This window comes from Solanum tuberosum, unplaced genomic scaffold (assembly GCF_000226075.1).
Source record: "Solanum tuberosum cultivar DM 1-3 516 R44 unplaced genomic scaffold, SolTub_3.0 scf00201, whole genome shotgun sequence".
Classification (NCBI taxonomy): domain Eukaryota; kingdom Viridiplantae; phylum Streptophyta; class Magnoliopsida; order Solanales; family Solanaceae; genus Solanum; species Solanum tuberosum.
This window is the reverse complement of record NW_006239126.1, coordinates 806,658-819,883: the sequence shown is the minus strand read 5'-3', so window position 1 is coordinate 819,883 and position 13,226 is coordinate 806,658.

The window sequence follows — 13,226 nt, the reverse complement described above, 5'->3', positions numbered from 1 at the left end:
GGGGGGGGATAAATTTTAGTGCAGAAATAGGTAGAGACTGACATGGATGAGAAGGATGTGTCTGTAGTTAGAAGGAAAAGAAAGAGTAGATCCACCACTGTCACACTTTTTAAAGTTTTTTACCCCACAAAGCAATGACACACACACACACACGAGGGGCTTTTGCAGTGTTGACCCCATCTACACTTATTTTCTTTGTTATTATGGGACTCTACTTTTGTTTCCTGTTTTCTTTGTTATATGCCAGCCTCTTTTACTTTTCTTTCCTATTATTACTTCCCCTCTCTATTCCAAAGTGTTACCAGGAGTACCAAATATGATTTTAACATCAATGTAAACATACCTTTGAAAATGGTGATGAATTTCTTATACATTTACCCAGAGGTGACTGCATAAAATGCAGAGAAAATTATGTTAGTCGCAAACATTTATATAAGCTTAATTGCTTCTAGTCTAGTACTAATAAATATAAACTTTGTTTTTGTTCAAACAACATTTTTTTTGTATGTACATAAAATAGGAAGAAAGATATTTTATTTTTCAGAAAAAAAAGAAGAAAGAGAAGGTATTTATGGAATAGTAGTAAGTAGGGGTGTTCACGGGTCGGTTTGGATCGGTTATTGGTCAAAATCAAAATCAAATCAACTTAATCGGTTTTAAAATTATCAAAACCAACCAAACCAAATATAATATACATTTATCGGTTTGGTGGTTATCGGTTTCTGTTTGGTTTGGTTCGATTATTCGGTTATTAACCATACACAAAAATAAAAGAACAATTCATTCAAAATGTGAAAAAGTGACAACAATCCATTCAAAACGAAAAATAGTTAGAATGACTTAAATTACTGAACTTTCGATCACTAAATTTACCATCAATAACCTTTAAAATTAACTATATTGGTCTAGAAGGAAGAGATTATAACATTTTCAGTCCCACAAAGAATTGTCATAGACACTCATATAAATGAAATCAATAAGATAAATATTTTCATCTTGGACATTTTTGCTTTCAATAAGTAAATTATAAAGAAATTTTAATGAAAATATATATAAGATCTTTAAAGTTGTTTATAAAAACAATATATTAAGTATATATATTAATAAAATATATGTATATAATTCATCGGTTCGATTCAGTTATTTCTTCAATTTTTTCGAATAAAACCATAACCAAACCAAATACTATTGGTTTTCAAAAATCTAAAACCAAATCCAACTAAAATCGATTTTATTTTATTGGTTTAATTCGATTTTTTGATTTGGATCGGTTTTTATCCAAATCGTGAACACCCTAGTAGTAAGTGTGGATAGACTGAGAAGAAAGCTTCTAAAAGAACCAAAATTGGGACTGACATATATGCAGGGAAATTTAGGCAATACGTACAAACTCAGCGGTGATACAGACACTGCTTTTTCAATCAATGAAATCCCTCTGGCAGGTGAAAACTTTTATCTCTTTGACACAACATTTATGTCATTAGAACTTGCTCCGTTTCAATTTATATGACACTGAAATTTGTTGTCTAAAATAAATTTATAAATCACTTCATCATGATTCATGAGGGATATTTCAATATTATTTCTAGGAGAGACTAAAAAAAAAAAGGATTGCTACATAAATTAGGATAGAGAAAGTAGTATATTCATTATTTGAAATAAAAGTGAAGCAATATTCAAATAAAATGCTACTATGTGCTTTCTTTCTACTTGTTTAGACTTTGGTATGTATGGTTATTTTCACTACTTGTATTAATAGGAGATATCTATAGTACGTAAATAGTCAAGCTAGGTCCACGCATGTTTGTAAGACTTTTGGTGATTGTTTCACCTGTGGGTTTTGTGTTGTATTAAGGTCGACCTAGCCTTGTTATACTCTTTTTTTTTTGCTAATATAACATGATGTAGAGATACTTTGGGTAATTAATATTTTTTAAAACAAATAATCAAAATTCGTTAATGATTTTTAGCACTTTGAAGATGTGAGAGTTTAACGAACGGTGCCAGTAGGGGCAGAGCTAGGGGTTCATTTGAATCTTCTTTTGCTGGAGGATTACTCAATATATATATGTTCCAAGCATTTTCTTTAACCAAAAAAAAAGTAGGTAATGAATATCTAGATTAACATCCTCTTTTATTTTTCTATTTTCTTCCTTTTTTATTTGTTGTATATTCTGGTAATAGATTTATAAAAATATTACTTCATTTTGCATGAGCCATGAGGTATATGTATAAGTTTTCATTTTCAATAGTTAATAAACGACTTCCACCGACAAAATTTAAACTTTGGAAAACTAATAATTGAACTTAAAGAACCGTTGTCCATAGATTTTTCGTCCCCTATCTCTTTTGGCAACACGTAAATTAAACACTAGAACCATAATATTAAGAAAGAGAAATTTTTTTAAAAAATCACTCTCTTATATCCTACGGTAGCTATAATCAATTACTTCACACTTATTGTATAATTTTTAAATTAGCTAATTTAACTTTAAAAATAAAACATGACAAGTAATTTAGGACGGCGAATCACTCTTGATAGTATTTTCCAACGGTGCAATGTTTACATAACTAATATAATATGAACCAAAAAGGATTGTGGTGGCGTGGTAGGTACTCCTTCATCTCTTAGCCAAGAGGTCGTGGGGTTCGAGTTCCCTTGGGTACGGAGTCACCTTTATTAGAGAGCATTTTACCCCCCTGGGACTTTCCGGCGCGAATTCAAATTTAGTTGGGCTCCAATGTGTGTATCGGACAGGTGTCCGGGAAATAAAGAAAAAAGTGTAAATTACATAAATCCCATAGTTTTAATATGAAATTACAATTTATCCCTAATAAGTTTCTAATTACATTAATCCCTTAAAAATTAAAAAAATCGGATACAATTATTGAAGCTCGGATACATTAAATACTGTCTCAGATACATTAATATGTAGCTCGGATAGATTAAAAACTAGCTCGAATACATAATATGTACCTTGAATACATTAATTACTGGCTCGGATACATTAAAGAAATAAGGGATTTTGGAGATTTTTAAAAGTAATAGAGGATAATGGAAATAAGTGAAACAAAAGGTGTGTATTTCTGTAATTTGTCCAAAAAAGAAAAAACTAATAAAACATGAATAATTTTCTTTTAATTTGTTGGAACGGGTTTTGGTCCTGGCCCACTGGTTTGGTTCTAAAAATTTTATTTTTCAAATGATATCCAGAAGCTTGACCATCTAGGAAACATTTAATGTCAAGTAGTATCATTATTTTATTTTATTTTTATATGTTTTTACGTATTCTATATACATATTTTATTAAATTTTTCGGAAGAAATGACTCACACGACACCGTTTTGCATAACATGTATTTGTCTATGGAGCCTAGTGATCAATGAAACCAATCATCTCAGGTTCGATTCATGAGATGTAAATTGCATTTGTTCATATGGTGCAAATATAATAAACAACTTATTACTATATCAATAATAATAACATATGAAGTATAGTCTTATAAGTGTGGAATATGTATCGTTGCTGCTATATAATCAAAAAGGGTCTAGAGTAATACCAAAGTCCAAACGTTATATATTAAAGATGCTCTTAACCCAAAAAAAGAAAAAGAAAAAAAAGGACCTATTCAACAACACACAAGAAAAATGCAATATTTTTCATTTGTTCAAGAAAAAATAATGTACGGTTCTTGACAATTTCCTCTAATTTCAAGAATGGATCCATTCTTTCTTTTAATAAAAATGCTGACTTATGGTATGATGAAATACGTATATTTTCTTGTTGTAGAAGTATATGCAAATACGTATATTGCTTCAAGATTAAGAAAAATGTACACCACTTTCTCAAATCCCAAATACTATAGTCATCTGTCACACTTTTAACTATTTGCATTATACTTTGAGTAATTGCTAGTCACTACTATCATTAATTTTGAGGTTGAAATTTAAATATTTAAGCTAAAATTCGATCTGAGTTGAAAATATTTGAAGATCACATATTGAAAATTTGATTAAATTTCATGGTCAAATAAATATTAGAAGATGATTTTTTTAAATTTATGAAGAAATGCTAGATTAATTATTCCAATGGTCTTTTTATTATTATTGGTTAATAGCAATTCATTCATCACTATTTATTTTTTCTTTTAGTCTCTTTGATATATGATATAGCATATTAAATCCTTAATCAATTGAATGGTTTACTTTTAATTCAAAAAATTAACATCATTATTAAGTTCAATGGTCCACCATTTTATTATGCATGTGATATATTAAATTTATACAATTAATTGATATTTGATAATAATATATATAATTCTAAAATAATCAAATATTACATATACATTTCAATGAACTGAACTGAAAATCAAATATGCACGATCAAATATCACATGAACTAAAATCGAATTTCTTTAATAATTAGAAGACCAAAAGTAATATATATATGATAATGCAATAATAATTGAAGCACGAAACGTAGGAGTCTCATAAATTTAATTAATTGGTTGTTAGATTCTTTGGTGTGAATTGAAGAGACATTTTAATATTCATAGTTAAAGTACAAGGTTTGAACGGAGTTGGCAAAAGGTCATGTCACCTAAATTCAGTGTTTTATTACATGTAAAATTAAACACATGAAATCATACTTTTTATAGAATTCACACAACATATATATAGGACCATTACATTTTAGATATGATTTCTAGTCTTGTCCACATGGTCGATGTCTTTTTAACTTTTCCAATCACAATCACTAGAAAGTTTGATTAATAAAACAAAAGGAGAAGGAACTATTTAATTTGATTATCCTTTTGTTGATATTTTGAAGAAAATATCATTAAGGAGAGGAAATTTAAAAAGTATCGTTTGTGTGAGCTTGTTTATATTGTCGATCTCAAATTTGAATAAAAGAAGAGAGTTAAGGTAGACTAACAACTAGTATAAAACTTGTTTTATGACGAGTCTTCATAATATAGAATATGAACGACATAATCAGTGAGAACTAATTTCATAGAGTCAAACATAACTTGCGCCTTGTGATTGAGGTGTGATAATTACAGGTAATTATCATGAAGGAAGGGGTAGGGTGGGGGCCTGGGGATCCTGCATGTATGAGCTCGTTAATATTCTCGATCTTAAATTTGGATACAAAGATCATGAAAGTTGTGGTAGGCAAACAATGTCTAACATAAAACTAGTCGATCAATTACAATGAATTCCCCACAATATATAGAATATGACCGACATGATCGGTAAGAATCAATCATATAGCTTGTTACTCTAATTTATTTGAGATTGAGACATAATTTTCATTGTGATATATGAGGAAACGATTCATTGATCACTTATTAGTCTTACCCTTAAAAAGTCCCAATTATTAGTGGGTACACCTAATATATATATGTGTGTGTGTATAGTAGCCCCTACCTTATAACTTACCAAAAATTGTCTTAAAATTTTATTGAATTTTTGGCTTTCGTGAAGAATATTTTTTTTAATTAGAAGAAAGAAATATGTGATAATTTGGAAGATTATTCGTGGAACAACAACAACAACAAAAGGTTCTATCTACTGAACTTTTAATGGATTGATGGAATGGCTAAGCACATGTTATGCTGGAAGGGACACATTTTCTTGAAATGATATAAATCTTGAATTGATATGAATTTTGAAATTTATGTGGGGTGCGTGCATTTTTATTTTTTCATATTTTTAAAATTATTATTTTTTTAATTTATTTTTTAGGTAGGTGTGTATAAATATAGAACTGAAATTAGATGGAAAATGGTTCATAGATAGAGGACATATGGTGCAGTGGGGGCCTATTCTTAGTGCTTCACTGAGTTGTTTCCCAACTGGAAGTTTGGTGTAACAAGTCTATATGTGTTTTTTTTTTTTAAAAAAATAATAATAGTTTTAGTTGTATAATATATAATAATATGATTTTTCTTGAGTATCGAAAACAATATGTCTATTCCATAAAGATATAGTAAAGTCTGCGTATATCTAATTCTTCCCATATTTTACTCATGAGATTACGATGCATATATTATACTATAATAGTCTAACTTGGGTTAATGTTCTTCTTGGTTTCACCTGTACTTTGTTTTGGTTGCTGGCACGTTGTTATGTATCATTATTTCTGCACTAAAAATGAGTTTATAATATATGAATCTTTTATTACTATTATTCTTATTATAGGAGAAGTGAACGTGCTTGCACATAAAAAGTTATTTGTGTCTTGAGGCCACCCTACACATATTTGTGTGTAAAACTCTAAGCAAGTAGTGACATGCATCATGCATTAAGCAAATTCATAAACATTCATCATTTGTTATTTCTTCATATTAAAAAAAGGCGAAACTTGGGCGTCTCATCAAAAATTGGCTCATAGGCAACATTTCTGATAGATTTTTTCTCATAATGACGAGTAATTTCTGATTGGATATTTATTAGAAATTCGTATATTTTTAGTAGAGCATGATTCTTTCCACTCTATCTCTATTTTTTATATAAAAAAATAAAGAGATATGAAAACCCCACCAATTAAAAGAGAACAAAAATGGGCTTCATAACTTGTGAATAATCCAAGTTTATACAGCCCTAAAATCTTGGAAATGATTTTAGCAACTAGGTCCATTACCCCTTGTTCTCATAATTACGACAAAAAACGGTTTCTTTTTGCTAAAATAATGTCTATTGCACTTTTTAATTATATAATATATAGTTTATAGTAAAATAATACTACTAATATAATAAAATGGTCATTCATATAATAGTACATTTGCTGTGTAAATCGACCTTTTAAAAAAAGTCATGATCTTACAACTCAACTACCCTAAGAATAAATTCCTCTAAGCTGTTCTCCAAAAGTGTATGCCATAAGAAGAACAAAAATAAAATAAAAAATATGAGGATCAAATTAGTTGTTTCCATTATCTGTTTACTTTTTTATTTATCTTTTCCAAATTTGTCTTTTAATAATCATTAATATTCCAAATCAAATTAATTATCAAGAGAGCTCATTCCAAAAATGTTTTACTTTTTTATTTCTTTATTTGTCTTCTGATTTTGATGTTTATTTTTCTAGCTTAAGGATGATGGAATTTTATTTATACAAATTACTTAAAAGAGGAGAAGAAGAAAAAAGGAGAAAATAAATTAATGTTTGTTAATTAGTTAAGAGATCTAGAAGTGTAGTTAGACTAGTCAAACTTACTTATCTGTCTCATCATCATTAGGCTGGTCTTAATTAATCATTAGTTATCTCCTAGATTAGTTGCCCACTTAAATGGAACAAATAGTTTCTATCCTATTTTAGAATATATTTTTAAAAAAAAATTCATGTTTGATTGGTAAATATTTGATTAAAAAAATTATTTAGAAAATGAGTTCGGTAAAAATGAGAAAAATAATCAGAGAAACAAGTTTCATAAGTGACGTTTCAAATTTGTTGTTTTTTCGACCTAGCCCCCCAGCCATATATTCCTGAACCTCCACACCTCACTCTCATAGTGTGTTGCTAGATTACATATAAATATTTTCAAATAATATATTCTTACTTACTTACTTACCAAACACTAGAAAATAAGTAAGAAATTTACTTGTTTTTCCAAGAAAATATTTTGTAGTAAAGACATTTTCATTTCATACCAAACAGTTGCAATTATAGTTCCATGTTTTTTTCTCATGTTTGTTGGGATTCTAGGAGTTTTTTGTTTTTTTTTTTGCTTTGATGGTATTTTACCAATATCAAAACGATGAATTTATTCTCCTATCATCAATATTTTAGACTAATTTTTCTTCTGAATGATTTTAAAGATATTTTGTTCACCAATTTTGATCTTATTTAATATGCAGCTATATTTGTTCTTTTTAAAACAATCATTTTATCTATACGTTTTAAAATATTGTAAGTTTATAATAAACGGAAAATTTTAAACTTTGATTAAAGTAATTTAAATATCTTATCATTGAAAAAAAAAACAAGAAAAAGCAAATCTAAATAAAAAAATGTCACTGTAGAAATATTCGGATTGACCATAATAATCAAACAAATAGCATAATTAAGTTGGCATATCTATAGATTTTTTATTTTTTTTGGATAATATCTATAGTTTTCAAGAATTTTTTTATTTTTATTTTTTCATTTTTTTTAGTTTTCAAGAATATCATGCCCGTGATTTTTAATTTATATAAAATCATCTAAGAACATTATATCCATATCGGACATGGCATTCTCTCAATTATAAACACAGAATACTTAGTATATCGAACTTTTAATTGAGCCAAATAAACCCAAAAATAAATAAAAGAAGGCTCAATTTTGAAAACGTAACCATGCTTAATTAATTAATTAAACATGACATAGTATATATATTGTCTTATTATTATTTTATTTTTTTGGGAGGCTATAAATGCAAGATGTTATTATTTAAACAATTCTGAAACAGTGGCCTGCCCCCTTCACGTTTCTTTGGCAGATTTTTGTCTTCCCAATCCTAACCATACTAACCATATTATCAACATTTTTTAATGCTAAAATTATTAGTAAGCAATTAAGGATTTCAAATATAATTTTAAAAAAACAGGAAAAGTAAAAACATTAATTCATCCCTATTTCTTTTTTTCTTTTATTTATAAGTAAATGCACGATCAATATAAAAATAATTGCACGATCAAATCATATTTACCTTATAAATTTCACAATTCAAGAAAACTTACTCGTAGCTATTATTTACGATGTATTTTAATAATATGAAAGATATAATTTTATATGAACGATGTATATAATTAAACTCCTCATTTAATTATCTGAAAAGACTCCATACCTCCTTTTAACACATGGCTATGTGGAAACCCTCAAAATAATTGCAGAAATTATTGAAAACGGGAACGTGTACTATAGTTTCCATGAATATCAAAAGTAATTTTTTTGAGGGAAATAATTATGTGTCTCTAAAAAGTTCTTTTTACTCTTCGTTATGTCATTTCACAAAATAATATTTGACATATAATAATAAGTACGAAAAAATAAATGGTGTCAAATTGACAAGATAATAAACATTATTTTATGCCCATCTCATTCAGTACATGTAGATTGAAATTGAAATGGAGTAGGGTTTGGATAAAGAAAAAAATAATGATAAAAAGTTTTTTTGGTTTTATTATTATATATATATCCCTACTTAAAAATATAGAATTATCTACGAAATTTATCTATAATCTCTAGCTAGCTCATTCATCGCTAAAAAATTTCTAGCTAATTAACTATTCTTATAATTTATCGCTAGTCTGTAATGAAATCAATATGAAAATTTATCTATCGTTAATTTCGTGTTTTTTATTATTTTTATAATGCATGTGGTTATGAAGTGAGATTTTGTTTGTTGTTATACAATCTATTTTTTTTTTGTGAAGATAATTATTCGTTGGAAGAGACATTTGAGATGTTGACTAAGTTAATTTTATGGACCCCTTATTGCTAGGGGATTAACACATTTTTTCATTAATAGTTAGACACATGGGATTGGAGATAACACAGCAACTTTGGTCTCACAAAGCGATAACAATTAGTACTATTGTTTATTAAGATGGACTATATAATATATCTCTTTGTTTTTATTATTTGATTTGCCCTCTATGGCAACTTACATCACCACGTATATATCTTCACTTTTTTAAATCTTATTTGTACATATATAAATATTGAGATTGAAATTTTTTGGCATTACTAGTCTTGGGACTTAATGAATCTATATATCCTAAACGGGGATCAACAACCTCAACATCAACATGTAAACTATTTAGAGATATGGTATTGATCGTGAAAAGTGTTCACATGAATTCGTTGAGATATTATTAAATAATTTTTATTCTTTGTAACAGGTGTGAAGCAGACACCTTTAAGGGAAATGGTGTGATGAAATTAGGCTTTGTCGAAAAATTTCATTGTGTATATATTAATACATAATGTACAAATAAAATTATATGATAAATAATATGAAAGGTTGAAATGTGACCATCAACAATTGCTATAGCTTACTTGTTGGGCACATTGTTGTTTTAATTAATTTTGTCAAATTTCTAAAATCAACCTATTTTGAAAAATATTTTTCAAAAAAGTACATTGGATGAGAATAATTTGTATTTGGTCAATAAATTTTTTAAATTTTTTTTGAACAACAATTAGTGTTTGATCAAACTTTTTTAAAGTGTTTCTTAGTGTATTTTTCTCATAGTGTTTTTCAAAAAAGTACTTTTGAAAAAAACTACTTATATTTTTTAGCTTCTAATATTCTCCAAAAGCACTTATTTTCTTCTTAAAAGTTAATCAAACACCTCAATTTTTTTACAAAATAAACACTTTTTGAAAGAAAAATAAATAAATATTTGACATTCCAAAAGCTTGATCAAACAGACTATGAATCTTCCTAAAAAAGTGATTTATATTTTTTAGATGTCTCGTTAGTTAATTATTCGCCAATAAATAAAATTTGTACCGAATCTAATCAGCTATCTCTCTGTGTGTATATATATATACATACACATTTGAATTATGTTTAATAATATGATATGATAATGGTTTGTTTACTTGCTCTAGTTAATTGTGTAAATATTATTATCGCTTATAAAAAGTTATGTGTATGCTATTATTTTTCAAGGAATTTAAATTACTCAACGTGAGTAGAACGAAAGGAAGCAACTGAAAAAAGATAAAGGAAGCAATTGTGAAGCCTTGATAAGTTACCTAACTTTTTTTTCCTTTAATGATTACATAGTACGAATGTTATCTTTTTTCCTTTATTGCATTAGAAGGTTATTGTTGTTAAATGCACTTCATTAAGTAACTAAAAATAAGGAAAAACTACACAGGACTCACTACGTAAATATTTACTCAAATTAGATTTCAACCCAATATATTTATTCTGATTAGATTCACTTCAAATTATTTACTTGACTGCTCCCTTGTTCTATTCACTGAACCACTCTTCCTCGTCTTTGATATTATCAGAGTATATATATATATATATATCAAGAAGTAACTAAGTAGTACAAGCAGTAAACGCACATTGATAATTTAAAACAGGGAGGTATGAAAATATGAAAACAACTTGTAAACAGTTTCTTTTTTATACAAAAATCCATTTCCCAAATATCACGTTACTTTATTTATATTATATGACCAAGTACAATATAAACTTTTTAGATAAACCTAAAATTTTCCTCTTTCTCATTATGACGTGTGGAATGAAGCAGAAATAACTCAATAAAATTGGTGCTTTTAAGTCAATTTTAACGAAAGATCTTCTCTTCTCTACTCAATATATAATCTTCCTTAAAAACCTATAAAATCTATTATAGGTAAATAATACCTTATCCTTCCTTAATTAATTAGATTTTTTAAATTTAATCTTCAAAATACTTATATCATGGATTATTAGATTAGAGAAAAGAAAATGCTACAAATTTTAAATAGTCGGCCACAGGGGCAGACCTAGGTAGAGCCCAGGGGGTTCACCCGAACCCCCTCGTCAAAAAATTACACTGTATATATAACGTCAAATTCTGATTTTATGTGTATATATATTAAAATGAACCCCCTGAGAACAAATGACAGACTTAGCTCAATGGATAAGTGGTTCTGCCCCTATGTCATGGGTTCAACATTTTTTCCCTTTTTTAATATTAGCTTTGGAAAATGGAACTTTTGGGCTTAGACCTTCTTCTTTTTCATTATTTTTTCTTTTTATTCCATTTCTTCTTTTTAATTTATTTTTGTTTAAATTTATTAGACACATTTTTTATTTTATTTTTATATTTTATTCTTTTTATATCTATTATTCATTTAGTTTCAACGTAACTCTTTTTTCATATATGTTTGAATAACTTTTTTTAAAAATGATGAATTATATTTAACTTGAAATTGAGATAGAAATATAGTTTATTTTTAAAAAAAATGTAAATTAGATGTAATTGAATGAAGAAACTTAAATATAGTCAACGTCCTTTTAAAAATATTAAATTAATAGAATTCATGAATTTTCTTTTATATTTTTAATTCTATTTTAGTGGGATGAAACTGAACTTATTTGATTTATTCGTTATTTATTTATTTATTTACAAATTATGACTAACCTAGTAAATTGAACTATATGAACTAAAAAAATTGACGATGATATTTATTTATATTAATAATATGCATTATAATATTAGTAACTCTATTCTTACACACTTTTAGAGAATCTTGACGATTTTCATAGTAATATTTGATTGAATGGATATTAATTTAAAATTTTTAAAAAGTGAAATATAAAGTAAAACATTACAAAATAAAAGTAAAAAAAGCAATGGAGCATGATAAAAGTAAAAAGAAATGTTTAATACGGTATGATAAAGTGAGTTAAATTTAGCATGATAAGGTAAATATTTTTCTTCCCCGTCTCGCTCCCTTTTTCATCATTTAATTTTCATGTGTTTTAGGAATTAACTTATGTAATACAGTCGATCCACTAAAATTCTTATCAATGCAACTTTGTTCTCGATATCTTTGATTAGCTTAGTCTTTACTTTTATGAACCAATGAAATATCTATGGTTCTTGTACAAAGAGCATGCCGAGGGGCTACTACGCTCACCGCGCACTTGCATTACCACCTGAACTTCTTCTTTATACTTCGAACCCCCTGAGCAAAAATCCTGGATCTGCCACTGGTCGGCCATATATAGTATAACGTCTAACGTGTTATGTATTCTCTGCTTATAGCATATATATATATATATACACTCATCAAATTATCAAAGAAAAGAAAAAAAATAAAGAAAATATAAATATAACCTTGTTTGGTCACGAGTCATGGTAGGGTGGGGGACTTGTAATTAATTCAACATTTCCCCACCTCTGCAAACCTATTCAAAATCACATGTCCTATCTTATATGTTGTACTATCGATTCGTTTGGTTGACCGTATAAGAATACTTATGAATAATTTCATCATAAAATCTCCATACAAAAAATATAGTATCTATTGATCATATAAAAATAATTGTTACATAATTAATGTGATGTTTGATTGACGATATTAACCAATATTGATATCAAATTAAAATGACATATCCATGCATTATTATATTTTATATGAAATTAAAAGTTTAGGATGTGTTAGGTATGGAGGAAACTATATATATATTTTTTTACTTATTTTAATTAGAAAAACAAATTTC